This window comes from Elephas maximus, chromosome 1 (assembly GCF_024166365.1).
Source record: "Elephas maximus indicus isolate mEleMax1 chromosome 1, mEleMax1 primary haplotype, whole genome shotgun sequence".
Taxonomy (NCBI): domain Eukaryota; kingdom Metazoa; phylum Chordata; class Mammalia; order Proboscidea; family Elephantidae; genus Elephas; species Elephas maximus.
Genome location: NC_064819.1, coordinates 8802529 through 8830217, shown reverse-complemented (window position 1 = coordinate 8830217; position 27689 = coordinate 8802529).

Below are 27689 nucleotides of genomic sequence, written 5' to 3'. Positions count from 1 at the left end.
ACGGACAGTGTTTCGTTCTGTTGTGCATAGAATCGCTATGAGTTGGAACCAACTTGAGGGCACCTAACAACAACAGGCCTTTCCTGGTATCATAAACTTCTGGGCTCTTGAAAAGCACTGACTTTTGACTGACTGTCCAGTTGAAATTTAAAAGTCTAAAAAGTTAGTGACTTATTTCATTATTATTGAGCCAAATAAGACCAGAAACATATTGTGCCCAAGGAGGAGAAGCTGATCTTAATGAAACATGAGAATTGAAATGACAATGCTATGTCACATTCTTTATAGCTCTAAGAAGTAAGGACAGATAACTCCAAGCAGCACATTCACAGTAAAGTGATGAAAATCCAAATAGGAGTTAGGAAAAAAAAAAAAAAAAAATGCTGGAGAAACGGTGGAAAAAAGGAACTGTCGTAGTTTTACTGATCAGGAAATAGTGGGGGTTGTGTGCATGGCTGCCTCTGTGCACACCTGGGCAGTGGAAGTGGTTAGGGTTTGATAATCTCTGCCCTCTTGTTGGCTTCCTCTGCTGCTTCAGGCGCCCCTTAACCCAGGTGTCCCAGGTCAGCACACTAAGGCCTCGATGACTTGGCCTTTCATTTCCAAGGCCTTCCCCACCCTGCGTGTCAGAACTTACCATGTTCGGGTCTGCCTTTTTAGGGGCTGCTTAGGTGACCAACTTGCTTGCATCTGGGGAATTAAATTTTAGTAAGACTTGATGGTTTGGTATTTTACTTTCTGGGGTTATTTGCATTTTAACTGGGTATGCATGAACTCTTTGTTTAGCTCAAAGAAATAAATTAGTGATGCTTGAATTTCCAACCATACTGGTAGGCAAAGTAGATATTTTTCTCAGGTTTATCTTCCAATGCCAGCCTTCAAATCATGTGACTGCCTCCTACATGGGCATAGCACATTCCTCCTCTTTCTTCTTCCTCCTCTTCTGCTTCTTAGTCTTTATCTTTCCCCCTCTTCTGCCTCCTTCTCATCTTCTTCCTATTCCTCTTTATCTTCAAATTCTTCTTTTTAACAGGTCTGAGTAGACCCCAAGGCCACTGGGTGGTGCAAATGGTTTACACTTGGCTATTAACCAAAAGATTGGTGGTTCAAATTCACCCCATGGTGCCATTAAAGAAAGGCCTAGGGATCTACTTTCGTAAGACTATAACCATTGAAAACCTTATGGTGCAGTTCTAGACTGAAACATGTGGGGTTGCTATGAGCCAGAATTGACTCATGGCTTTGGGTTTGGTTTTCTTGGTTTTAAGTAGATCCTTGAGTCAGAAGTTCAGAAGTTGCACTCAGCATTGCTTTGTGGTTGAAGGAAAGCTGTCACAATGTCCTTGGTCTTAAAACCAAACTGGAAAATGGAGATAGTTGTGGGTGAGCTGGAGGAAGAAAATGCTGAGGCTTAGTGCCTTGGTACTTGGATTCAGCCCCTCTAAATCACCACCATATTTACACCTTGGTAAGCTGAGAAGGTTCCCAAAATGCTATGCTTCCTACCATAGAGGGCTATTATGTGGAGGATTTGGTCTACCGTGTTCTCCTCTGTGGAAGACAGAACTGGAAGAATAGGGTTAAATGTAGTAATAGACATAAGGTTAAGACAAAAGGAGGGCCTTATGGTAGTTAAGGTTTGAATAAATGATTGTGAGTAGTAGTTATTGCATAAGCCATCTCTTTGTTGTTGTTAGGTGTCATCAATTTGGTTCTGACTCATAGTGGCCTTATAGGACAGAGTAGAACTGCCCCGTAGGGTTTCCAAGGAACAGCTGGTAGATTTGAACTGCTGACCTTTTAGTTAGCAGCTGAGCTCTTAACCACAAGGCCACCAGGGCTCCAAACCATCTCTTTATGTACTTACAAATATCCACCTTCACCTTCTGTGGTTTGATAAAATTATTACTGAAGAGCAGTGGTCTTTTTTGGACTTGCGAAACTTTAGAGGCCCAAGGCCTCTCAATTATCTTATTATTTCTACTAACCAATTAGCGGCATAATCTATATCTATACTATCTGATATGGTAACCACTAGCCATAAATGGTCTCTGAAATGTAGCTAATCCAAATTGAAATCTATAAGTACATAAAATACACATTGGGTTTTGAAGACTTTGTAAAAAAAAAAAAAAAAAACTATGTCAAATATATCAGTATTTTTATATATGTTTATAAAATTTTTGTGTATTGGGTTATATAAAATACATTACTAAAATTAATTTTTTTGGCTTTTTTTTGTAGTTACTAGGGAATTTTAAATTACATACATGGCTCACATTTGTGGCTGGCATTATATTTCTATTTTAGATCAATATACATTCAGATTTCCTTTAAACATAGAAGAATATCATCTAGGCATATCTTATATTCACCTCTTTTGTGGATGATTGGTGACATCAACACCCCCAAAGTGTGCTTTGCTGTCAGCACAAGGGCTAAGGAGACAAGACCTTTTATATGTCACTTCTTGGAATCCTAGGAGACAGAGGAACCTTGGATGTGCAGTTTGGGTGTGTGCTCAAGGAGGAGCTGACGGGGATCTCTCCTCAGTGAGAGACATGAGAGCTGTAAAGGACAGGCTTTCATTTTGGGGGAAGAGAACATTTTATTCTGTATACCACATGAAAAGTAATATCTTTAATTAAAGTGACAAGGGTTCAGTGAGGGATGAGAGAACCTCACCTGGGATGATTCAGATTTGTATTTTGATTCAGGATTTCTTCCCTGTTATAGGTCATTCAAATTATTACCTGCCTAGATAAAAAAAAAAAAAAATTTTTTTTTTTTTTAGATAGCCGATTAGGCTACAAGACCTATCGCATGATCTCTATGTGTTACTTTGGATTGGATTTGGCTGTAAGTAACAATAAAATAAAATAAAAATTATGGAATTAAAAAGATAGAAACATACTTCTCTCTCATATAAAATGTGGTGGTACAGAGTTCTGAATTGGTATAGTGGCTTCGTTCCAAGGACCTAGGCTCCTGCTAGCTCCTTACTCTACCATCCCTAGGTGTGACCCTCCCTCTCCTGATCTGAGATGACATCCTCCACATTCCAAGAGTCAAAGAAGAGAAAAGAACAAGAAAGAAGAGGGGCAAAATTTCTGCAATATTTGTGTCTTAAGGAGTTTCAAAATCAGACATATAGCACTTCTACTTAATGACTTATTGGCCAGATTTTAGTCTATATGAACATGTGCCTAGCCAAAAATTCTGTCACTGTGAAAGAAAGGTAGGAGTCTGTGTGGCACAAGTGCTTTGTGGTCAGCTGCCAACCTAAAGGCTGATGGCTTGAACCCACCCAAGAACTCCTCAGAGGAAAGGTCTGTCAAACTGATCCCATAAAGATTGTTGTTGTTGTTGTGTGCTTTTGAGCAGATTCTGACTCATGTTGTTGTTGTTAGGTGCTGTTGAGTCGGTTCCAACTCAAAGCGACCCTATATGGCAGAGTAGAACTGTCCCATAAGGTTTCCTAGGTTGTAAACTTTATGGGAGCAGATACAAGACCTTCTCTACTGCAGAATGGATTCCTGGAGCAATTGCCTTTCTAACTGCTGACCTTTCAGCAGCTGAATCATTCATTGTGCCACCAGGACTCCTTTATAACTAAGAAAATCCTATGAAGCAGCTCTACTCTGTAACACATGGGTCGCCATGAGTCAGAATCAACTCGATGGCAATGGGGATGAGAGGAAGATAGAATAGGCATTGTGGGACAATTAGTAGTCTTTGTAGATTGTGTTACACATTAAAAGGCAAAGTAGAGCTCTGCAACATGGTTATTTCATATAAGTCTATCTAGAAAAGCAGGAAAATCTGTTTCATGTTTCCACTCTGGTTTATGCTCTATGCAGGATGTATTTGGGCCTGATCCTGAAGAAAAGCAAGTTCTTTTTGGGAGATGACATCATATGCGAAATGATGATGATGATGATGATGATGACAATGTCGGTGGTGGTGATGATTATGGTGGTGATGATGGTGTCATTTGGGGAGGAATTGGGGCTATTAATCTGTTAACATGATTTGCCCAAGCTGGACACCAAGGTATTGACATGAGGCAGGGTCTGCTTGGCCCTAATAATGATTAGAGGGAGTCCTTTGCCTTGGGAACTGATGACTATGACAAAGGGATTTGCTGTGCCTGCCTGAAATCATCCTCCAGAATGAGAAATCAAGGTAATTGGCAGGGTTCCTGACTTAAGCCTAGGGTGGGCTAGCTTGGGCACATCCAGCTGGCTGAGGGGGGCAGCACACTCTACCTTTGCATGAAGGTCTGAGGGTCTGAGAAACAGTCACTGAATATGTGTGTATCCATCCCTCCTGTCACCATTCTGCTCCATGTTTGCAGAGAGCAAAGGCTTTATGTTGCCGCTAGGAAAGTGTCCCATATTAGAAGTTGTCAAGGCTTCAGATGAACCATGTTTCTTACTTATATCGGACTTTGCTGGAGCAATTGCCTTTCTGTATACACCTGTTGCTGTACACACAGTTTACCATAATTCCACTACCAAAAAAACCCAAACCTGTTGTCTTAACCTTATGTCTATTACTACATTTAACCCTGTTCTTCCAGTTCTGTCTTCCACAGAGGAGAACACAGTAGACCAAATCCTCCACATAATAGCCCTCTATGGTAGGGAAGCATAGCATTTCGGGAACCTTCTCAACTTACCAAGGTGTAAATACGGTGGTGATTTAGAGGGGCTGAATCCAAGTACCAAGGCACTAAGCCTCAGCATTTTCTTCCTCCAGCTCACCCACAACTATCTCCATTTTCCAGTTTGGTTTTAAGACCAAGGACATTGTGACAGCTTTCCTTCAACCACAAAGCAATGCTGAGTGCAACTTCTGAACTTCTGACTCAAGGATCTACTTAAAACCAAGAAAACCAAACCCAAAGCCATGAGTCAATTCTGGCTCATAGCAACCTTATAGGACAGGGTAGAGCTGCTCCACAGAGTTGCCAAAGAGTGCCTGGTGGATTCGAATTGCTGACCTTTTGGTTAGCAGCCGGAGCTCTTAACTACCACACCACCAGGGTTTCCAGCATAATTCCATAAGCATTTCCAAAAATTGAACTTTCTTCTCAGAGGGAGGAACCCTGGGGTTTCCTTTCTTCACCTTCTCAAAAGGACCCTCCTTACTGAGCACTTTACTAAAGGATCAGATTTTCCTTTTCCACTTAGGAAGATGATTTTCTTTTCACAAATTATTGCATTAAGGCCTTGAAGAAAAAGCCATTCCTTTAATGTATACAAAGGATATTTATAGCTCCTTTCAAAGGTCCCCAATTTCAAAAATTTGTGTGATTTCACAAGCTCCGCACACATTTTCCCAGATATTTATCATAGTATATTGTGAAGAAAGCATGTGGGTTTTTGAGTCAGACTAATTTGGTTTTCAATACTACCCATTTTTACCAGCTCTGCCATTTTTACTAGCTGTGTGGCCTTGGTTAAGTCTCTTAACTATTCTGAGTCCTAGCTGTAAAATGATTTTCCTAATATCTGTCTTGCAGAGTTATTGTGAAGACGGCAATAATTTATGTAAAGCACTTAATGTAATATCTGGTATTAAAAAGAAGCTCAGTTATCTCTATTATTATTATTTTAGGCATCAGATCCCAAACTACATAATGTTGAAGATTTTTGTCTCCTTAAACAGTGTCATATTCCAAAAGGATATCATTTATTGTGAATTAAAATCCTTTCCTGTCTTTCTTCCTCCCCCTCTCTGCCCTTTGTTTCTTCCTCCTTAATTTCTTTCCCCTCTTTTTTCTCTACTGTTTATCTCCTATGTTCTGTTGTCCCATTCCTGTACGAAACACTTCTGTAAGTTTTGCCCCCCAAAAAGCCCAGTGCCATCCAGTTGATTCCAACTCATAGTGACCATATAGGACAGAGTAGAACTGCCCCATAGAGTTTCCAAGGAGCGCCTGGAGGATTTGAACTGCCAACCCTTTGGTTAGCAGCCGTAGCACTTAACCACTATGCCACCAGGATTTCCAGTTTTGCCCCAGTGGTTCACTATTTTTCTTATCACCAAATCCCATCAGTAATTGCAGAGTAGGACTCCACGACTGGATTTCAAACACTAAGAATGTCAAATCGTCCTTTCGTTTCCATTAAGCCGTAATTGTCAGTTTCCATCTTACAGCTTCATGGTGTAGGGGTTAAGCCGAGTGAAGCCAGGCTTGAGTTTTTTCCTGGTGTTGACAATAGGCTGTTGACAAGAAGATCAGATTCTGAGCCTCTTGCACTCTCTTGTTTCTTTGCCTTGGGGGTAGGAGAAGGAACTGGCAAGTAACGGAGATGGATGGAGCAGGATAGGTGTAAAAAGCAAGAGGCCAGGCTCTGCTGTGTCCTGTTGCTAGGCAACAGCATGCAGGGACCAGACACATGCATATGTCTGCTAGCATCCTGTTGTCTTAGCAACGGAACATTTGGGAGGAGGAGAACTGGGTTCAAATTATTCATAGTTCCCTGGATGCTAGGGTACCCCTAGGCTTGAACCCCACGTCTTTATAATCTTAATTTTCCTACGTTCACTGATGTCGAAGTTTCCATCTTTTTTGTTGTTTTTTCTTTAGTTCATCACCCAACATTTGTACGAGGTCTTTTCTCAGAGCTCTACATTATCCAAGTCACATCGCAGCTCATTAGAGCCCATCCACCCCCAAGTCCTCTGGAGCTCCACATGGTAGGGCCTGTTCCGTGGAATGTAAAAATGATCCCTTGCTGGAAGTGCAGCCCTGTGGGACGGATATTAAATATTCACTTTTACGGAAATTTAAATTCTAGTTGTTTGGTACGTGGAATGATGATAAATCATTAGCATCAAGTCCAAGGATGTCATTGTGAGCTTCTTATTCAGTTACAAAGGGTAAGGAAAAGGACAGAGGACAAGATGTCCTCGCTTCTCCTACTAGACTTGGGTGTGATGTTCTGGAATTACTGCATTTCATCTTGTCTGTTTCTCCATCAGTCCTTCACACTTGATGAACTCCCCTAAGTGGGACCATGCCTTCTTTATCTCTGGGTGCTTCACCTCTGCCTCAGTTCCTGGCACATAGTAGATATATTTATTAAATGGGTCACTTGAGAATCCATACAGAGCGATACTGTGAGTGAAAAGACTTGGAGAGTACACAGCGTTATGCATAAATGTTAATTCCTATTGCTGCACACCTGGCTGCAATCTTGTGCTGTTTGGTCACTAGACTAGACCGTCTTGTTCCTGAGAACACCTCCTTCCTTTGTATTCTTGTGTTGGTAACTAGGTCCCTGTCTTGTTCTCCAAATCTTCTGAAGCTATTTCTTGTCTCAATCTCTTAAGATAGCTTTTTCCTGTCTTTATCAGAAGACTTCTAAACCAGCCCTATGGTGAGGTTCTGATTTTCCTAGTGCTGCCTCTTAGGTATTTTGCATTTTTCCTTAGCCTAAAATCTTCACCATTTTGTCTCACTGTCCTTCTGTTATATCTATAATCACAGGACTTCTTTGAGGTCATTCGTTTGTCTTGGTTCCCACATGATATTGCATGATCTATAGATGCTTAATACCAAAATTACATGCTATGGGGAAGCACTTAATTTTCCATCTTTTTCCACTGTAGCTAATCCTTCTAATTTGGGGTATGTCTTATGGAACCAGAGTCATTTCTAGGCATCTTCTTTTATATTATTATAGCAACTTTGGACCTGAAGTCTACCCATTTAGTCCCACTCTACTTCCATTGTCCTTCACAGGGCATGACATACTCGCTATGAAAAAAAAAAAAATTACAATGTGATCTAATTAAGGACTTCATTATTTACTGCCTTGTACTATAATTAATTATTTGTGAGAACAGATAACAAACATATATGCCATTATATGTAGAAAGAGAAAGCAAATATTTTTAAATTTTATTCAATATCTAGTGCAGGGTTAAGCACACAGTATTCAACAAAGAAAAGCTTTTAACATTTAGCAGTGAGATAGAACTTTCTTTTTGCTTAAGCCTTGGAATTTTTTTTCGGTATGGCAGTTACCAGCATATGGCCTAGTGGCTCAATGAAATGATTAGGGTCCTAAATAGGAGAGAAGAGACTCATTCCCTTTAAGTGGTCTGTTGTTCTCTTTATAGCAGGTTATGTTTTTATCCCATATGCCCTGCATTGTTATGCCTCTTCCTATCTTTTTAGTGGAGCCTTACTGAGATACTAGCCCAGGCACACCTGAGTGATTCTCTTAGCTAGCCCTCAAGGAATACCTGCCACAGATGCCTGCATGTAAGGATAAGGCAATGTGTCTGGAATTAGTAATCCTGGTAGGCCAGAAATTCAGTGGTTCATTCAAGTGGAATTTTTATCTATAGTTATATAAGCCACAACCAAATTAAACTAAGCAACACACGGATCTTCTTGAAGTCAACATTTTTTTCTGATACTGGTATGGAAACTTATTTCTTCACTGGAATCAATCGAGAGGCATGCATCTGTAAACACCCTGTTGAGCCACTGATAACCAAAGACCCTAAAAGAGGGAAATCAAACCCACCAAAGACAGATATTCCTATCCATCCCCTCCTTCCCGCCCCAGTCAATTTCCTTACACTACTGTAATAGATCCGGGCTGCAGGTTCTCCTAATCCTTCTCTAGGGGACCCAGCAGCTACTCTCCCCCTTGTTTGCAAAGAGACATTAGGTCAGAGGTGAGTGCAAAGCCTGCATGTTGGCCCTGATCAGATCCCCCAAAGGTGGCATGGGGTGGGGCAATCCAGAATTGGAGGAGGGCTGAGACATTGGTGCTGCTTTGGCAAGGATTTTGGTGTCCTCGATCTGTGAAGGAGCAGAGGAAGAGAGTTTTTTCTACCCTAACATTGTGCTAACCTTAAGCCACTTCTAGAGGACTTGATTTTGCAGAACAGCGTCTGGAAGAAGTGGGTAGATCAGCAGTCCTACATTGCTGGTTTTGAACTTCACTCTACTGAAATATAGTAAGCCTCTTCTCCTCTGGATGCTCTGGTACATATGAAGCTGGTATCTGCAAAGAATTAGACCAAGTGAGCTAGAGTCTGCCCTGTTGTGAAAAGCCTATTCTGCCCACTCAGGGAAAATACATGGCTCATGGTTACAGCTAGCAGCTGCAAATCACCACTAGGTTTTCATTGAAGACAGTGTCTTATTCAACCTCAAGTTCTTGTCTTTCAAATGACTGAAGAAAATACAAGATTGTGGGCGTCATCAAAGCATTCCTTCTATTCATGAAATGTGATTTCTGTGATCCCTCCCAACAGCATATATGAAACAAATCGGGGCTGTCTCCTTTTGTTTGGCCGGAGACTGAGGCTCCTCAGAGTTGTAAGGGAAAACCAGGCACCAGTGCCAAAGCACTCCTGAGAGTCCTCCAGAATGATGGAGACCCTTTCTCCATCTCCCTAACTTGGGAGCATACACAGATTTGCAACCTAACAATAGAAGGTATCTTTCCAGGGCAGGAGTCCCTGATAGGTACAAATGGTTAACTGACTCCGTGGCTAACCAAAAAGCTGGAGATTCGAGTCTACCCAGAGGCAGCTTGAAAGAAGGGCCTGGCAATCTACTTCCAAAAAAATCAGCCACTGAAAATCCTATGAAGCACAGTCCTACTCGGGGCTCGCCATGAGTTGGGGTCGACCAGATGGTAACTGTTTTATTTTGTTGTTATTGTTGTTGTGTGTTTCCAGGGCATGGCTTGGTGTCCTTGAAGCAGCAATTCAGCTTCTTAGGTCTATGGTGATGCAGACAGGGCTTTCAAATGCTCACCTCCGAAACAGCGGTCTAGGAAGCACTTGGTGGGATAGTGCAGTCATAAGAGGCCCTCTGATTTTAGGGTCCTGCAGATGCTCATGTCCTCAAAACTCCTTTAGGTTTGGCTTCCTGCAATGCTCCTCTTCTGATGCATACATGATAAGGAGAAATGCTGCCAGAGGCTCACCGAGAATAAAAGCGGCCCTCTTGAAAGTGCTTCCGTGTATGCACAGAGGAGCGATAAGCCTTGACATGTTCTATTGCTCTGCGCAGCGCCCGGGATATGTGTCCACCTTGCTCCTTGTCATGGCCTGAGTGTGGCTGCAGTACACGCTAGTGATCACTGTCCACCGTGCGGTGACTCTCTTCTGATTTTTGTACGAAAAAATTACCAGTTCATTCATCACGCATCGATCATTTTCCTCAGTGACTCATCATCTGAAAGTTTCATTCCTTGGTTCCCCTTCCTGAGGCTGGTAAATAGCATGTCATTCCAGCAAAAGGCGGAGGGGGCGGCAGCCCATCTGGACCCTCGGGTTTGATTTCATATTTATGAAACAGCTTAAATGTCAGTTTGAGTGAAAAACGACACCTTTCTCCAGCTTCTTACATTAGTGCCTGTGGCTGCCACTGAGTGTTCCTTTCTGTTTTTTTCTTTCAAGGCAGCTCCTGGCTTCCCGACTTGGCTCCCCTCAGGCAGAAATGGAAAGAGGCCTGGATGGATGGAGGCGACCACAACTAGCTGTCTTTGACAAGAGGAGAAAGACAGACAAAAAAAAAAAAAAGACCTAAGAGAAGAAACCTTCTGCTTTTGTAGGGGGTTTTTGATTCGTTGTGAGGAAATCTTGAGACTTCTACGGGTGATTATTAGCCCTCTAACTTTGCGGTTGAAAAAAAGTAAATAGGAAATTTTGGAAAATTAGGATTTAGAAGAAGAAATAATCTATGATTCTGCTGCTCTAACAATTGCTATGATCATTTGAGTGTATTATCTCCAACTCAATTTTTCTCAAGTTCGAAATAAAATGTGCATATATGGGACCTGGGGGTCGATGGCAGCTCAGGATTTTAAGAAAACCTTAGCCTGGGCCCAAGGAAGAAAGGTTGCCGCCCTGAGAAAAAACGTCAAGTGAGGTCACAAATAATTGTCTTCAAGGCTGTTTGTATGTGCCCCGGGAGTTAAGGAAAGTGTCACTAATGAAGGATTTTCTCTTGCTGGAAGGCTGGATAATTTGTGTGGCCTACAGCAATGACCTCATGGTGATGCATATGGGTTTGTGTGTCGGCGTGCACACCTCTTACATGGGGGTCTGCATTCCAGGCCCGGAATGAGAGAGGGCTGTACTCCCTGTTTAGCCTCAGTAGGCTCTGAGTTTCCTAAGGATGAAGGAGCCGCCTTTCTTTAGCCACTCTTTTGGGAGAGGGTAAGGACAAAGCGACAGCAGGGAAACGACACACTCCTGTCTTGTCTTAGGTAGATGTACCTTGAGAAACAGGTAGTAAAAGGCTTAGCTGCCCTAGTGAGAGATTTTAACAACATTCTAGTGAAAGGCCCCTGGGTGGCCCAAAAGGTTTGCACTCAGCTTATGAGTCAGAATTAACTCGACGGTAACAGGTTTGGTTTTTTTAGGTTGATGATCAAAGGGTTGGCAGTTTGAACCCACCTAGCAGCACAGCTGAAAAAAGGCCTGGTGATCTGCTTTTGTAAAGATCACAGCCAAGAAAACCCTATGGAGCAATTCTGCTCCTTAACATATGTGGTCTCTATGAGTTGGAATCGACCCAGCAGCACAAGGCAACGGCAGGGGAAAGAAGACAGCAGACAAGCTAAGCTAAGTGGAGAACTGAGGAGGCAATGGATCTGGCAGTAGTTATGTGGGTGGCGGGACTGAAAAGCAGAGCAGCTGCTAGTAGTGGAGGAAGTGCAACCTTAGGTGAGAGGGAAGGCAGCCTTACTCAAATCTCTCTGGGTGGTGGCCTCTGGTGGTGTCAGACAAGAGATATGAGCTCCAGGAGGTATAAATTAAATTAATTTTTTGAAAAGAACAATTAATTTAAAAAGAACCACAGGTTGACAGGGCATGAAAGGACACGAGGAGCTGCCCAGGATTGGGCTCCCTGGAGCCTGGAGTAGGGTCTGTCCACCCTGCGTGTCTCCTGCTCTGAGGGAGCTCCCTGGCCCAGGACCAGTCACCCAGGCAGCCTGGGTGCTGCCCGCCCCCCCCCCCCCGGTGCTTGAGGGAGGCATGGCACCCTCTCAGAGGAAGCCAGGAGAAGGGCCATGGAGAACACAGATGGGGAAACCAAGGCACAGCGGAAGCCAGGTCATGCCGTGTGTCTGGGATTTCCAGATATTTGCTGAACTGGAACTTGCAGGTCCCTGCAGGCTTGTTGATCCCTTGTACAAGACACAGCCGTGGGTGTGCAGGAATAGTGCAGGGGTGCGGCAGACACAGCGAGAGACACTGGATTGCAGACGGTTGGTGGGACGGCCATAAATATTAGTGTTCAGTTTGCTTTGTTCAAAGAAGGGGCATTTGGATGTGAGGCAAGTGAGATGCTTAGCTGTATTTGGAACACTGAGCTGTCTTTGTCCTCTCTAGAAGGAGGGCACCACTGAACTGTGGGGCGGGGTAAGTGGGAAGGAAGAAAACGTCATCTCAGTCCACAGGTAAACTGTAAGATCCTTCAGGCACTACAACTTCTAACTGTTAATGTGCGTCTTTAGATTGGGATTTGGACACAGTCCATGTTAATGGAAATAGCTAACTGGAGGACAAATAACGCTTTTATTTATAATCACGTCTGCATGTCCTTTCAGATTTTCTTGTACATTTGTACTTAGGTTCAAAGTTATTTAAGTACTTCTTTTTTTTTTTTTCTAGTCTAAGACTACCTACTCTTGATCATTGATTTTAATGGTTTTGTATATATATGTATGATTTTTTTATACATACATATTTCTTTTAGTTTTATGAATGGGTCCTAAATAATTTATTTCTTAATTGTAGGTCAGTTCTATTGCTTCTGATTTTGGTATTATAAGCAATGTTATGGTGAAAATTTCAATGCATATCCCTCCCTCAAATTTCTGGAGTTTTTTATTTGGACTATATTCCCAGAAATGGAATATTTGTGTCAAAGAGTATGAATACTCTTGGAACTCTTGATTTGTATGAGATAAGGTGGCTAGAAAAATTCAAAGGGCTGAAGCTTTGCTGAGGATCTTTGCAAAAACGCACCAAAGAGGATCAACAGATAAAGTATAATCAGGATCAAGCTTTAGAATTCTGACAGGGTCCTTTCTTAATTGTGACAGGACCACAACTTCTATTTGCCTGTGGCCCCAGGGAGAAAATTGGATCTTGGAAATTTCAAGGTGATGAGAGAAAAGAACATTATTGTCTTAGGCATCTAGTGCTGCTATAGAAGAAATACCACATGTGGATGGCTTTAACAAAGAGAAATTTATTTTCTCACAGACTAGTAGGCTAGAAGCCAAAATTCAGGGCTTCAGCTCAAGGGGAAGGCTTTCTCTGTTGGCTCTGGAGGAAGGGCCTTGTCATCAATCTTCCTCTGGACTAGGAGCTTCTCTGTGCAGGAACTCTGGGTCCAAAAGATGCGCTCTGCTCCCAGACTTCTTTCTTGGTGGTATGAGGTCCCCAGCTCTCTGCTTGCTTCCCTTTCCTTTTGTCTCTTGTAAGATAAAAGGTGGTTCAGGTCGTAATCCAGGGCAACTCCCTTTACATTGGATCAGGGATGTGACATTAGTAAGGGTATTACAATTCCACCCGAATCCTCTTTAACATAAAAATACAATCACAAAATGGAGGACAATTATACAATACTGGGAATCATGGCTAACCAAGTTGACACATATTTTGGGGGGACACAATGCAATCCATGACAATTATTAAAGAAAGCATGTTTGCTAAAGGCAAAGCCTGGACAAAGGAGAAAAAGGGAAAGACAAAGTGCCCTAGTTGCTAAGGCCTGAGCAAAAGCAGACAGAGAGTAACAGTATCCATGGGAGACAGAAAGTCATACAACTCCATTGTTCTGTACTGGTGACAGAGAGCGATACAGCCTTCAGGAGCTGGCAACACTGAGGCAGGAGTAACAACAACAACAAAAAAACCCAAGCCATTGAGGTGATTCCAACTCATAGCAACCACTGTAGGAGAGAGTAGAACTACCCCAAAGGGTTTCTAAGGAGCGGCTGGTGGATTCAAACTGCCAGGATTTTGGTTAGCAGCCAAGCTCTAACCATGGCAGGAGTAGGGAAGGAAAACCAAGCGGAAACAAGGAAAAACAAGCTGAAGCCAAATCCTAGTGGGGTATTACCACCCCCCCCACCCAAAAAAAAAAAAATCCAGGGCTAAACTCCGAGTAGTTCAAAGAATTGTTGTTGTTGTTAGGTGCCGTCGAGTTGGTTCCAACTCACAGCGACCCTATGCACAACAGAACGAAATGCTGCCCGGTCCTGTGCCATCCTTACAATCGTTGTTATGCTTGAGCTCATTGTTGCAGCCAGTGTGTCAATCCACCTTGTTGAGGGTCTTCCTCTTTTCTGCTGACCCTGTACTATGCCAAGCATGATATCCTTCTCCAGGGACTGGTCCCTCCTGACAACATGTCCAAAGTATGTAAGATGCAGCCTCACCATCCTTGCCTCTAAGGAGCATTCTGGCCACACTTCTTCCAAGACAGATTAGTTCATTCTTTTGGCAGTCCATGGTATATTCAATATTCTTTGCCAACACCACAATTCATAGGTGCCAACTCTTCTTCGGTCTTCCTTATTCATTGTCCGGCTTTCACATGCGTATGATGTGATTGAAAATACCATGGCTTGGGTCAGGCCCACCTTAGTCTTCAGGGTGACATCTTTGCTCTTCAACACTTTGAAGAGGTCCTTTGCAGCAGATTTGCCCAATGCAACGTGTCTTTTGATTTCTTGACTGCTGCTTCCATGGCTGTTGATTGTGGATCCAAGTAAAATGAAATCCTCGACAGCTTCAATCTTTTCTCCATTTATAATGATGTTGCTCATTGGTCCACTTGTGAGGATTTTTATTTTCTTTATGTTGAAGTGTAATCCATACTGAAGGCTGTGGTCTTTGACCTTCATTAGTAAGTGCTTCAAGTCCTCTTCACTTTCAGCAAGCAAGGTTGTGTCATCTGCATAATGGAGGTTGTTAATGAGTCTTCCTCCAATCCTGATGCCCTGTTGTTCTTCATATTGTCCATCTTCTCATATTATTTGTTCAGCATACAGATTAAGTAAGTATGGTGAAAGAATACAACCCTGACGCACACCCTTCCTGACTTTAAACCAATCAGTATCCCCTTGTTCTGTCCGAACAACTCCCTGTTGATCCATGTAAAGGTTCCTCATGAGCACAATTAAGTGTTCTGGAATTCCCATTCTTCGCAGTGTTATCCATAGTTGGTTATGATCCACACAGTCGAATGTCTTTGCATAGTCAATAAAACACAGGTAAACATCCTTCTGGTATTCTCTGCTTTCAGCCAGGATCCATCTGACATCAGCAATGATATCCCTGGTTCCACGTCCTCTTCTGAAACCAGCCTGAATTTCCGGCAGTTCCCTGTTGATGTACCGTTGCAGCCACTTTTGAATGATCTTCAGCAAAATTTTGCTTCCATGTGATATTAATGATATTGTTCTATAATTTCCACATTCGGTTGGATCACCTTTCTTGGGACTAGGCATAAATATGGATCTCTTCCAGTCAGTTGGCCAGGAAGCTGTCTTCCATATTTCTTGGCATAGATGAGTGAGCACCTCCAGTGCTGCATCTGTTTATTGAAACATCTCAATTGATAGTCCATCAATTCCTAGAGCCTTGTTTTTTGCCAATGCCTTCAGAGCAGCTTGGACTTTTTCCTTCAGTACCATTGGTTTCTGATCATATGCCACCTCTTGAAATGGTTGAATATCAACTAATTCTTTTTGGTATAAAGACTGTGTATTCCTTCCATCTTCTTTTGATGTTTCCTGCGTCAAAGAATAGGGCATTCTAATTGTGTCTTAAGAACATGAATGGACTGGTTTATAGTATCATTTTTTACTTTTTTCCGATTATAAATATAAAACCTGTTATAAGAGTATAGGAAAATAAGGAAGGAGATAGAAATATCACAATGTTTATACCAGAAAAAAGAACTCTTGTTAGGATTTCTATTTATTTCCTTCATGATACTCACAGATACACACAAACACAAATGGGATCATACTTCATAGATTGTCCTTTAAATTATTATACCATGTAGATATACTATAATGTGTTTTCAACTCTTATCTTGGTGGCGTTTGTTATTTTATTTTTCTATTATATCTACCAATAAGAGAAAAATGCTTTTACTTCAATTTTTGTTTCCTTTTTTGAAATTTTTTTCTAACCACATTTCGTGCCTTGAAATTATTAGGTCAAAGGACAGGGCAAATCTGAAGCTCTGTCACGTTTAGGCCAAAAGCAGTAACAGCACACCAGGAAGGAGGACTTGGCCATCTGCTTCTAAAAAATATTGGCCGGTGAAGACCTTATGAATAGCAGCAGAACCTTGTCTGATATAGTGCCAGAAGATAAGCCCCTCAGGTTGGAAGGCACTCAAAGTATGACACAAATCTCACCACACTTTTATAAACAGAAGATGTTGTTCTGTTTTAGAATCTTTGACAAGGCTTGCTTTGAAGGCAAGGGCTACCGATTCCCTCTTTACCTTTTACCTCTCAACCCAGCCTTGATTCTGAAATTAATTTATTCTAAGATAAAAGAAAAAAAAGCCTTCAAGGAAAGCCAACAAAACTAAGTAAAGCCTAAGTAAAGATGTACAAGAAAACCTGAAAGGACAAGCAGACATGATTACAAAGAAAAGCACCTTATACTACGAGAAAGAATATGTGCTGGAACGGGACCGAAGAGGAGTAGATTAAAAAACTCAGAAGGTGCTGGTTTTGTCGGTACCTTAAATTATTAAAAAGCATCAAGTGACAATAAGGAAAAGGAGTTATCAAGCCTTAATGATCTTGTTACAATTATGAGGAAGAATAAGAGTATGAGAGAGAGAGAGAGAGAGGGTCAACTCTGGTTTAGAAAAGAAGTCCTTCAAATCTAATTTGGAAATGAGTGGGAGATAAACCACAGGCAAATCAATACGTAATTTTGACTATCTTATCCTTGTATTTTATATAAGCTCAGAATCCTCTGACTAACTATCATTTTTATCAGGGGATGCAAATATGAAAAATCCAACCATCACAATTTTTTAGTATCAGAGCAATTATCTTTAGGTCTATAGACTATTCAGAATTATGTCCTTTGTTTTTATTTTGTTTATAAGTCTAATATCAAGACAATACTTTTTTAGAATTGGCTGATTTTCTTTTTTACCTATTGATTATAGTTTCTTTTATGTAGTCATGTTTAAAAAACAGTTCTCAAGGACTTTGATGTAAAACACACACACACTTCTTTAAAGCAGCGAAGCATGATAGAACTACAATTACTAATGTGAATCCCTTCTTACTTTCCTGAGCGATTCCTAATCCCCCTTGTTTTATCTCTAGACTTTGAGTATAACTCTCATTTTATATTTATACAATCTAATTCTATAATCACATCTCTTTGGACCCCCATATGGCTCTATGTCTTCAGGCTAAATCTGCCTTGAAGCCAGGATAGTAAGCCGTTCAGAGAAAAGATGGCGAGGAGCTGATTACTGACTGCTCTTTCTGTCCTGTGGTGAATGCAAGGCCCCTGCTCAGGGGAGGGACAGCACAAAGCGAGGCTCCCCATCCTGCTCAAAAACATTCCCTCTTATATTCCACCCATGACAGATTCATTTGCTAGTGGCTCTCCATCTTGTTCAGTTGGCAAAACACCTGGAAGAAGTGGTGTTCTGAGAAGAACTCCATGAAATATTGATATACTTAATTCCATTTACAAGCTAAGAAGAACACTTAGCCAACAGAAAATATGACTATATCATAAGCTGCAGTGTGAAATCATAGTCACATATGCCTATGAACTAAGGGAGATTCTGTTTTTCTGGTCAAATGAATTTGTCTTTTCATTTGTTAGGCCTCTCCCACAGCAAAACTCTAGCAGACATCAAAGATTTAAGAAAACCTTTCGTTTTCTCATGGTAAAAAATTTTTTAATTGGGAAAATTCTATTATCGAAATGTCTTTTCTTTGTAAATTCCAGTGTGAACAACTACCGTTATTTGACTTCAGCAACACTAGCATTGCCTGAGAACTACTAATTTGTTCTATTACCCTTCTCTTTTAAAATGCAAACATCCCCTTAGAGGGCAAGCTGGGCACCACTAACATCTTAGTGTGAATTACTTTGATCAGACAATCACCTAATGTCTAGTTATCTATTTGGTTTTCTTTCACCTACAGTATTTGTTTTTCAAGCTTATAAATTTCAGCTGCAGATTCCTTAGCTTCAAACATGTGTATTAACTGCATTTCCAATCTTGTAGGCTTACAACCTCAGGATCATCGCTGAATCTTCCTCTCCTTCACCTTTACCCATTTGTTTTGATTGTTTCATGTTTTATAACAAACTATTCCAATGCTTAGTGGCTTAAAACAACAACAGTCATTTATTTTGCTTCTGAATCTAAAATTTGAGTAGGGCTTGGAGAGGAAGGCATGTCTCTGCTCTACATGGAGTTTTCTGGGGCAGCTCTACTGAGGGCTGGATTTTCCACTTCTGACATGGCTCACATACATGGCTCATAAGTTGGTGCTGGCTTTGGCTTTAAAAAAAAAAGTGGTGCCTTTTTTTTTTTTTTTTTTGGCTTGGCTTAAAAAAAAGAAAAACAATTTTTTTTTTTTTTTGGCTTTAGGTGGTATTAATTCGCAAGGGCTGATTATGTGCCTTTCTCTCCCAAGTCTGTTTTCAGTGGCATCACATTTTGTGGTTTGAAATTGGCCATACCCATTGTGTTGAGTCGATTCCGATCCATAACGACTCTGTAGGACAGGGTAGAACTGTGCCACAGGGTTTCCAAAACTGTAAATCTTTATGAAAGCAGACTGCCACATCTTTCTCCTGTAGAGCCACTGGTGGGTTCAAACCACTGAGCTTTTGGTTAGCAGCCAAGCAATTAGCCACCGTGCCACCAAGGATCCTTTGAAATTAGCCATAGTGGGAGTGTTTACACTATGGAAATTGGCCAATGCTGCAAATCAAGTTTCTCCCCTCCCCAGCCAGTAGTGAAATATTTAAGAGCACATCGCTCGCTACAGCTGAGGACAGGGGCCTTAGGATTTCTCCGTGTGGGTCTCCCCACATGGGCTTCTTCACAACATAATGACGGAGTTCTATGAACAAGCATCCCAAGAGAGAGGGAACACCAGGTGGAAGCCGCATCATCTTTTATAACCTACTCCGAGAAAGCACATAGCATCATTTCCACTATATTGTATTAGTTCAAATGATCACAAAGGCCTTCCCAGCCAGGCTTGAGGGAGGGTACACACACTCCACTCCTTACTGGGAAAATGGCAAATTCCAGGTAAGCATGTCAGACCAGAAATATTGTGAACATTTTTGGAAAACACAATCTGCCATACCATTCTATCCAATCAATCAGACATGCATCGTTTTCTTCAATGTGTCTTGGAAATCTATAGGGATAATTTTTTATAAGTCAAGAAAGGGCATCAGATCATAGAAATTTTGTTGAACTGTATGAGCAAAGCTGAGGAGTTGCCGGAGAGCAATATTCATTAACAAAAAAGGGAAAGATCACCCTGCTTGAAGTAATGAGTTAGCCTTGGTGAGCACAGAGTACTCAAGTTAGCTAGGTAGGTTATGACAAAATCCTAGCTGACTTCTGTGTTAGTTTTCTTCTGCTGCGTAATGAGTTACCACAAATTTAGCAGCTTAAAACAATACAAATTTATTATCTTATAGTTTCTGTGGGCCAGGAGTCTGGCATCCTTTAGTAGAGTTCTTTGTTTCGGGTCTCCTAAGAATTAAATCAAAATATCAGTTGGCAGTGTACTCAATTTGAAGGCAAAGGTGTGTTTCCAAGCTCTCTCAAGTTGATGGCAGGATTTAATCCTTGTGGTTGTAGGACTACGGTCCCCATTGTCCTGCTAGCTCTCAGCTGGGGACTGCTGTCAGCTCCGAGAGGCTGTGTCCTTGCCGCATGGAGAACTTGCCTCAAGTTGAACCTCTCTCACTTTCAGAATCTCTCTGAATTCCTCTTTTTATGGCCAGTTGGAGAATTCTCCCTGCTTTTTTCAGGGCTTGTGGTACAGTGGTTAAAGCAATCGGCTACTAACTTAAAGGTCGGCAGTTCGAACCTACCAGTGGCTCTGCGGGAGAAAGATGTGGCAGTCTGCTTCAGTAGAGATTTACAGCCTTGGAAACTCTATGAGGCAGTTTTCCTCTTTCCTATAGGCTTGCTATCAGTTGGAATTGACTCAATCACAGTGGGTTTGGTTTTTGGTTTCTTATGTCATTAGATCAGGCCCACCTGGATACATAACCTAATCAATGAGTAAAATCTATTAAATTCACAGACCTGAGGATTATTTGGGAAAAGGGTGAGCAGGAAATCCTTGGGCCATCTTAGAATTCTCCCTATCACACTCTGGAGTGGCAAACTAAAGATATTGCCTTCTGAGTGGTTAATGACACGTTCCCAGCAGTGTGCTTGCCTGGTGACCTTGAGCAAGCCATATAAATTATCCAAGGCCCAGTTTCTTCACTAGGAAAAAAGATAATATCAATATTACTAACTTCTCTATCCTCAGGGCTGTCAGGAAGCTCAGGTGGATTAATGAATGTGACGATGTTTTGAAAAGCTCAGCACTCTGTTGGTTCTGTGTTGAAGGAGCGCCACTTGTCACACAATCCTATCATACTCTTCTATCAGGTTTCAGTTCCGATTCCATAGACTCTAGGTTTTTTCATCCTTCCACCAATCTTACCTTCCTCTGATCTCTCATAAGATTTTATCTGTTTGCCTTTTCTTACGCACTTTTGTATATTTTTTGTAGTTATTTATTTTGTAAAACAACTGCGATTTAGTGTAGCTTTTTATGCATATGTCTTATTTTGTTTTTTTTGGCCTGAGAGCTTCTTGAAGGCCTTTGCATTGCTCACAGAACCTGTGAAAAACCTAGCATAACTCCTCCCACACAATAATAATAATAAAAAAAAACCTTTGCCATTGAGTCGATTCCGACTCATAACGACCCTATAGGACAGAGTGGAACTGCCCCATATGGTTTCCAAGGAGCAGCTGGTGGATTTGAACTGCCCACCTTTTGATTGGCAGCCAAACTGCCACGCACTGCCATTGGGTCAGACAGCGTCTTTTTTCCATGAGAGCTGTACCAGCATTCATTCATTCATTCAATATTAATTGAGCTAGGTAGGTGGGGTCAGTACCACGACTAGAGACAGGCATGGATGCTGCCATCACTCAGTGGTCATCTGACAGAAGTGTTAGGTCAAAACTTATATTTACACTGAGCCAAGATATTTATTCCAGCAGAGTTCAGCTAAGCATATTCTATGTTAGACACTCTCACACAAATATATATAGTTATAGTTATATAACTTTGACCTAATGCTTTTGTCAGATGTCCATCAGAGAGCGTGAGTTCCTTGACGGCAGCAGCCATACTTCTCTCTAGGTGTGGTACTCAGTCCGCCTATCTAGCTCTGTAAATATTGACTGAATGAATGAATGCTGGTTCTGGTATGGCTCTCATGGAAAAAAGATTCTCTCTGATCCAATCCCATGAACTCACCCAATCTTATCCATTTCCCTATCTCTAAGGCAAACGTGAACTCATACATGTAGGACCTAGCAGGTTATAATCACAGCTCAGGTGTCTGACCACACTTCATATTCTAGTTTCAAGAATCAAAAGACCTGAGTTTCAGTGATGCGATTAATCCCAAAATATTCCAATTCCTGAACGCTGAGGTGGACTTCCTTCATAGGAGCTCAGTCTCCCACCAGGCAGCAACCTCAAATGGCTCTCCAGGCAGGCTCCCCTTCTGCAGACCCAGGGCTAGCTTTTTGTCCAGGGCAATCTGGATAAAATGTCACAAAGAGACAGTGTCAAAAAGGAAGCTTAGAAACCACAGCTCTGCATTGTCTGTAATAAAGTGTAAATCCCGTAAGGGTGGTGGAGGAGTGATAAAAATAGCAGGGTTATTATGCTCATCTCTAATGCATTTAATTTAACAATAGATTATTCCATTGTCACTAAATGAAGGGAAAGTAGGAGGATCTAATTCTAACTCTAGATTCCTTAATAAGTACTCATTGTCAGTAAAATCATTTACATTGTTCAGTCTCCAAATAAAAGAAGCGAGTGTGCAGTGGTATGCATACCCGCAGAGAACTGACGACTGTGAGGGGATGTCAGGCCCTGAGCAGAGTGAAACTGCACCCAGGAAGGAGGCTGACGACAAAGGGCTGTTTGTTCTGAAATGAAGTCCTTCACTGTGATGGAATCAAGGAGGTAGTGTTTTGGTGAGATGGAATTGACAAATGCTTGACTTTATCTACCTCCTCACACCCCCGTGAACGTGTGGCTTTGTGGCAGGATTTGGAGATGAGATTTTTCTCCCGTGTAGGCTCCTTGTCAGTATGAATGAAGACCCTGTTAGCGAGGCTGCACTAACGCCTGTCGCCTGTAGGCGGAGCTTTTGCTCTAGATTGAACCCCCTGCAGGTTCAAGGCAGGAGCTGCTCTCTGGACTGATGCCTGCTCTGGGCATGGCAGTGCGCAGGCGTGAGAAATCTCTGCACTCAGGAACACCTGATCAAAGAGCCCCAACACATATGTCCTCAAACCAAATCCACATATCCTCAGAATTTGCTAATCGTCCACTCATGTTCTACGGATAAGCCGAGCCAGAACCAGCTCACAGGAACGGGGGCATGGGTTACCACTCTGCTCAGGTTTACGGCCTGAAAAAAAAAAAAAAAAAAAATTTCTTTCTTGCTTCATTTCCCCCCTTTTCTTCCTCAAAGTAGTTAGAAATACCAAGTTTGAGGAGTTTTGAAAGAATTATAAGGGTCCATGGGTTTGTTGATGGCTGGGAGGGGGAAACCGTTTGGGAACCACGTAAATTTAAGTTCTTACTTTAGACAGAGAAATATTTCTAGTCATATCGTTTTAAAATTATAAACAGGCACAGAGAGGGCTCTCTTTACACACACGCGCACACACACACACGTAGAACTTGGACTCATACATGAAGGACCCAACAGTTGTTACAATCACAGCTTATGTGTCTGGCCACACCTCATAGTCTGGTCTCAGGAATCAAAAAGCCTGAGTTTCAGTGACAGCCATTTAACCCACTATGTTCCAGTTCCTGAATGTTGAAACAGTCTTCCTTCATAAGAGCTATGAAAGATGTATGTGTGTGTGTGTCGTGATCAAAAACATTAATTTTGCAGACTAGAATTCTGCAGTGCCCAACATGGTAACTGCTAGCCACATGTGACTATTTAAAATGAAATTTAAGTGAATTGAAAGTAAATACAATTAAAAATTCACGACCTCATTTTCACTAGTTACATTTCGAGTGGTCTATAGTCACATGAGGCTAGTGGCTACCACACTGGAAAGTATAGATATAAAACATGTCATCATCAGAGAAAGTTCTATTGAATAGCACTGGTATAAATAAAACAAAAGATAAATAAGAAATGAGAAGAAAAGGAGGGACAATTGCATATGGAAGGGCAAGAATGAGACATTGAGATATGACAACTGAGGGAGAAAGAATGAGAGAGACAGCTACACAAAGAGACAGATGGACACACACACACATACACAGACTGAAAGTCACAGATAGACTGGTGTGGCTGGAGAATGCTGTATAAAGACACAGACCTAGGGAGGCTTTCTGAAAGGCGTTCTAATTTTACAGAGCTCTAAAGCCAAAAACCAAACCAAACTTGTTGCCGTGGAGTCCATTCCGACTCATAGCAGTCCTACAGGATAGAGTAGAACTGCTCCATAGAGTTTACAAAGAGCACCTGGTAGATTCAAAATGCCAACCTTTTGGTTAGCAGCCATAGCTCTTAACCACTATGCCACCGGGGTAATGGTTTTTAAACCCATGTGGCAATTTTTGCTATTATAAGCAAAACGATGTCTAGGTGATATCACTTTTTCATACTTTTCATGTTGTCTAGAGGAAAATAAATCGAGAATTTCTGTTGACTCAGAGACTACAGATAATCTCTACCTAATCCATGCAATACCAACCCAACTGGTTGGAAAGTTTAAAATGAAAGATAGAGAGATAGAAGCTTTTCAGCCAGTTATATTGTCTAGACAAGATGAAACAGGTGATTTGGTTTATTCTAATTGAATTATAAATTATTTTGGTATCACATAATTATACTTGGAAGGTCATGGGGTGAGCAATGTCTAAAATTAGCTATTTGCATGTTAACTATATTAGACCAAAAATTATCTACCTAATACTGAAAGATCTTAGAATATGCATTTGATAGCTTCATTTTATAACAATTCTAATATTAGTAAGCTCTGCCAAAAAGTTCATACTTTTAGCTAAGCAGTAGTTCTTTTGCCGTATATACACCTGTTGCCTTTTGATCTTTCACTTAGTGTCTATGGAGAAGAAAGAAATTGTTTTAGCTGTTGTTGCCCATATAATGTTTCTTTGAACTCTGAAGGACTGTAAGGGGAATAATAATACTGAGAGTTTGGACTTCATTCCAGTCGTTGGCTTTTCCTTGTAAACTTTGCTGTTCTCACTGAAGTAATACAACAGGCAAGGCCAGTCCGTGCCTCCTCTCTAATGTCCAGTCCACAGGTCTTTAGCACTTGCAATTTGATTTAAATATTTTTTTTTCCCCTGGCATGGCCAGGCACTGAATAATTGATTCATGATACTGCCCTCCTTAAAATCATGAAATTTAAATCAGAATGCAGGTTTGTTAATTTACAGCTGGAGAAAAACCTAGCCTGAGACTGTGAGTTCACTCAGAAAAATGCATGACAGTTCAGAAGGTTTCTTGGTGAATATAGAAGCAGAGCTAGATGTCCTCAAGGGACAGTCCTGTCAAGCCTTGGTATCTTGATGAATTGTCTCTCTCCTCCCAAGAGATGTTTCTGTCTGAAGAGCCAGCACATTTCCAGTCTGTACACCCTCATCCCCGAGCATGGCAGGAGACAGACTAACCCCCTCTCCTCGGCTCTCCTCTCTGATGGCGTTGTCACCTGCCTTTGTTGTTGCATCAGTCTTTTCCTTTTTCATTTAGCACCCTTTTGTAACAGTTTACAGCCCACAAATTTACAGATTACTTGGCATTAATTACAGTTTAGGTTGGCTACCTCCTCATTTGGTATATATCTCCAAATCACCTTGTACCATAAGTTTCTTCTGGGGAAGTTTGTGTTTTTTTTTTTTTTGACAATTCTTCATTCATTTGCTTATTCATTTATTCAGTATTAATTCCTACTATTTCTGGGCATCAAGAGAAGCTCTGGGAATAATAAAGATGAATAAAACTCTTCCTGATTTTGTGGAATTCACATTCCAGTTCAGAGACAGATTCATAAATAAATATATCCACTGTTACATGTTCTATAGTCGAGATAACAGAAAGCAAACCAAACTCGTTGCCATTGAGTCAATTTTGACTCACGGCAACCCCACATGTTACAGAGTACAGCTGCTCCATGAGTTTTCTTGGCTGTAATCTTTACAGCAGTAGATTACTAGGTCTTTCCTCCATGGCATGACTGGCTAGGTTTGAACTACCAACCTCTATGCTCATAACCCATTGCCGTCAAGTTGGTTCAACTCATAGTGACCCTATAGGACAGAGTAGAACTGCCCTGTACGGTTTCCAAGGAGCAGCTGGTGGATTTGAAGTGCCCGCTCTTTAACCACTGCACCACCAGGGCTCCTTTAGGTTAGTTGTCAAGCGCAAATTGTTTGCATCGCCCAAACCAAAACTAAAACCATTGCCGTCAGGCTGATTCCAACTCAGAGTAATCCCATACGGTTTTCAAGGCTGTGAATCTTTATGGGAATCAGACACACCACAACTTCCTCCTGCAGAGCAGCTGGTGGGTTTGAACCTCTGACCTTTTGTTAGCAGCGAACTGCTTTAACCACTGAGCAACCAGGACTCTTTTGTGTCACCCAGGGACCTATAATAAATATAAGTAGAAATTATTTCGGGAGCAAAAAGAGGGTATTGACTGAGCATTTTGGAGAGTATATTCTTTGTTAACTTCATTTGCTATGAGAGATCTTCTCTAGCATCTGCTTCACTCTTTTTGTCCCATATCTTGGGACTAATAACAATAATGACAGCAATTGCAGTATTAATTATCATTTCTTGAGCATCTACCATGAACTTATTTAATATGCACTAAATAAATATGTTATATAATATAATCTTTATGAGAGCCCTAGAAGAAGATGGCTCTAGATAATGAAGGAGAAAACTAGGACTCAGAACACCTAGATACTTGCCCAAGGCCACCCACGTGGAAAGGGATAAAGGAGGTTGGAACCTCAACTTTGATGTCAAAACTCATGCTTATTTGACCATATCACATGCCACCTAAGGTGTCCTTGAGTACTTAGCGCTCTGAGTACATCCTCTGCCAAGTGTGTGTGTGAATCTGCTGGAGGATCCCCATGCATTTGGGTGGAACAAGTAGAACATCTAAAGCTAAACACCCTCCATGTCATACTCTGAGGGGAGACTACAGGCAGACACACTAGGATTGTGCTGTGAAATCAGAGGATAAATGAGGTAAACACATTGAATTATGAGACACGTCCATATTTAGAGACCCATCAAAAACATGTGATGGGTTTCCTGAACTTTGAAACCATTTGTAAAGTCAGAGGTCTTGTGTGTTCATTGGTTGAGTAGAGGCAGTATTGGGGACAGTGTTGCCTGCAACTGGTGTACCTGCCAATGACTGGATCTATCCTGGCTGGAACCATTACGACCTCACCTCTCTCATCTCAGTTAGGGTAACTCTGCTTTCTCATTTGCTCATAACCTACTGGTTTGATTCTATCTGTGAGGTTAAAACAGTGGAAAAATCGGCTTCCTGTGAAGAAACTGAGATGTGGAGCTTGAGGAGTTTTTAGCTGCAATCGAAGGACACATCTTGGAAGAGCATTGTGGGTCTGTGTTGGTTTTTCCAGGGAGTCTCCTATTTCCTCGGATCTTCAATTACCCCGTCAGTAAATATTTGTTTCCTTCCTAATCTGTAGTAATTGATTGCTGCTTCCAATATGTAATGTCTCACGCCCCTCCCCGCTTTGTCTTTTGTTAGTGTCTTCTGCTATCCTCTCTAGTCCCCTGGCTACCTCTTGAACATCGTCTGCCACAATTGGGACGTGAAGCACGTGGGAAAGTGCCACCAAGATCGGAAAAGCATCAGAAGGCACCCTTCTACCGTCCACTTCAGTTTTGGAGAAGCAGGGGAAAAGGGAAGGAATCTCATTCACGGGTATACATGCCGTGTAGTAAGGAGAAGGAATCTAATTCTTAAAGGGCACATACCACTCCCCAGCCCCTGATACACACATACACATTGGGTATATAGGGGATAGATAGGGGGAAGCACCTTATTTCAGTGTTCTCTTGTAAGGTCAATGCCCTGTACGCAACAGAGAGGGGAAGAAAGACAACATAGCAGTCTACGCCCTCTGCTGTCCTGCCCAGCATCCAGTAGCAGATGCAAAAGAAAAACATAAATGTAAGGATGAAAGGATTCAATTATATTGGATTGGTGAAAAGCTGGATGGATTTGTGGGTGGAGCCAAGGCTCGGACTCAGGAAAAGTAAGCCTTGGTCCTAACTTTGCCTTTTAC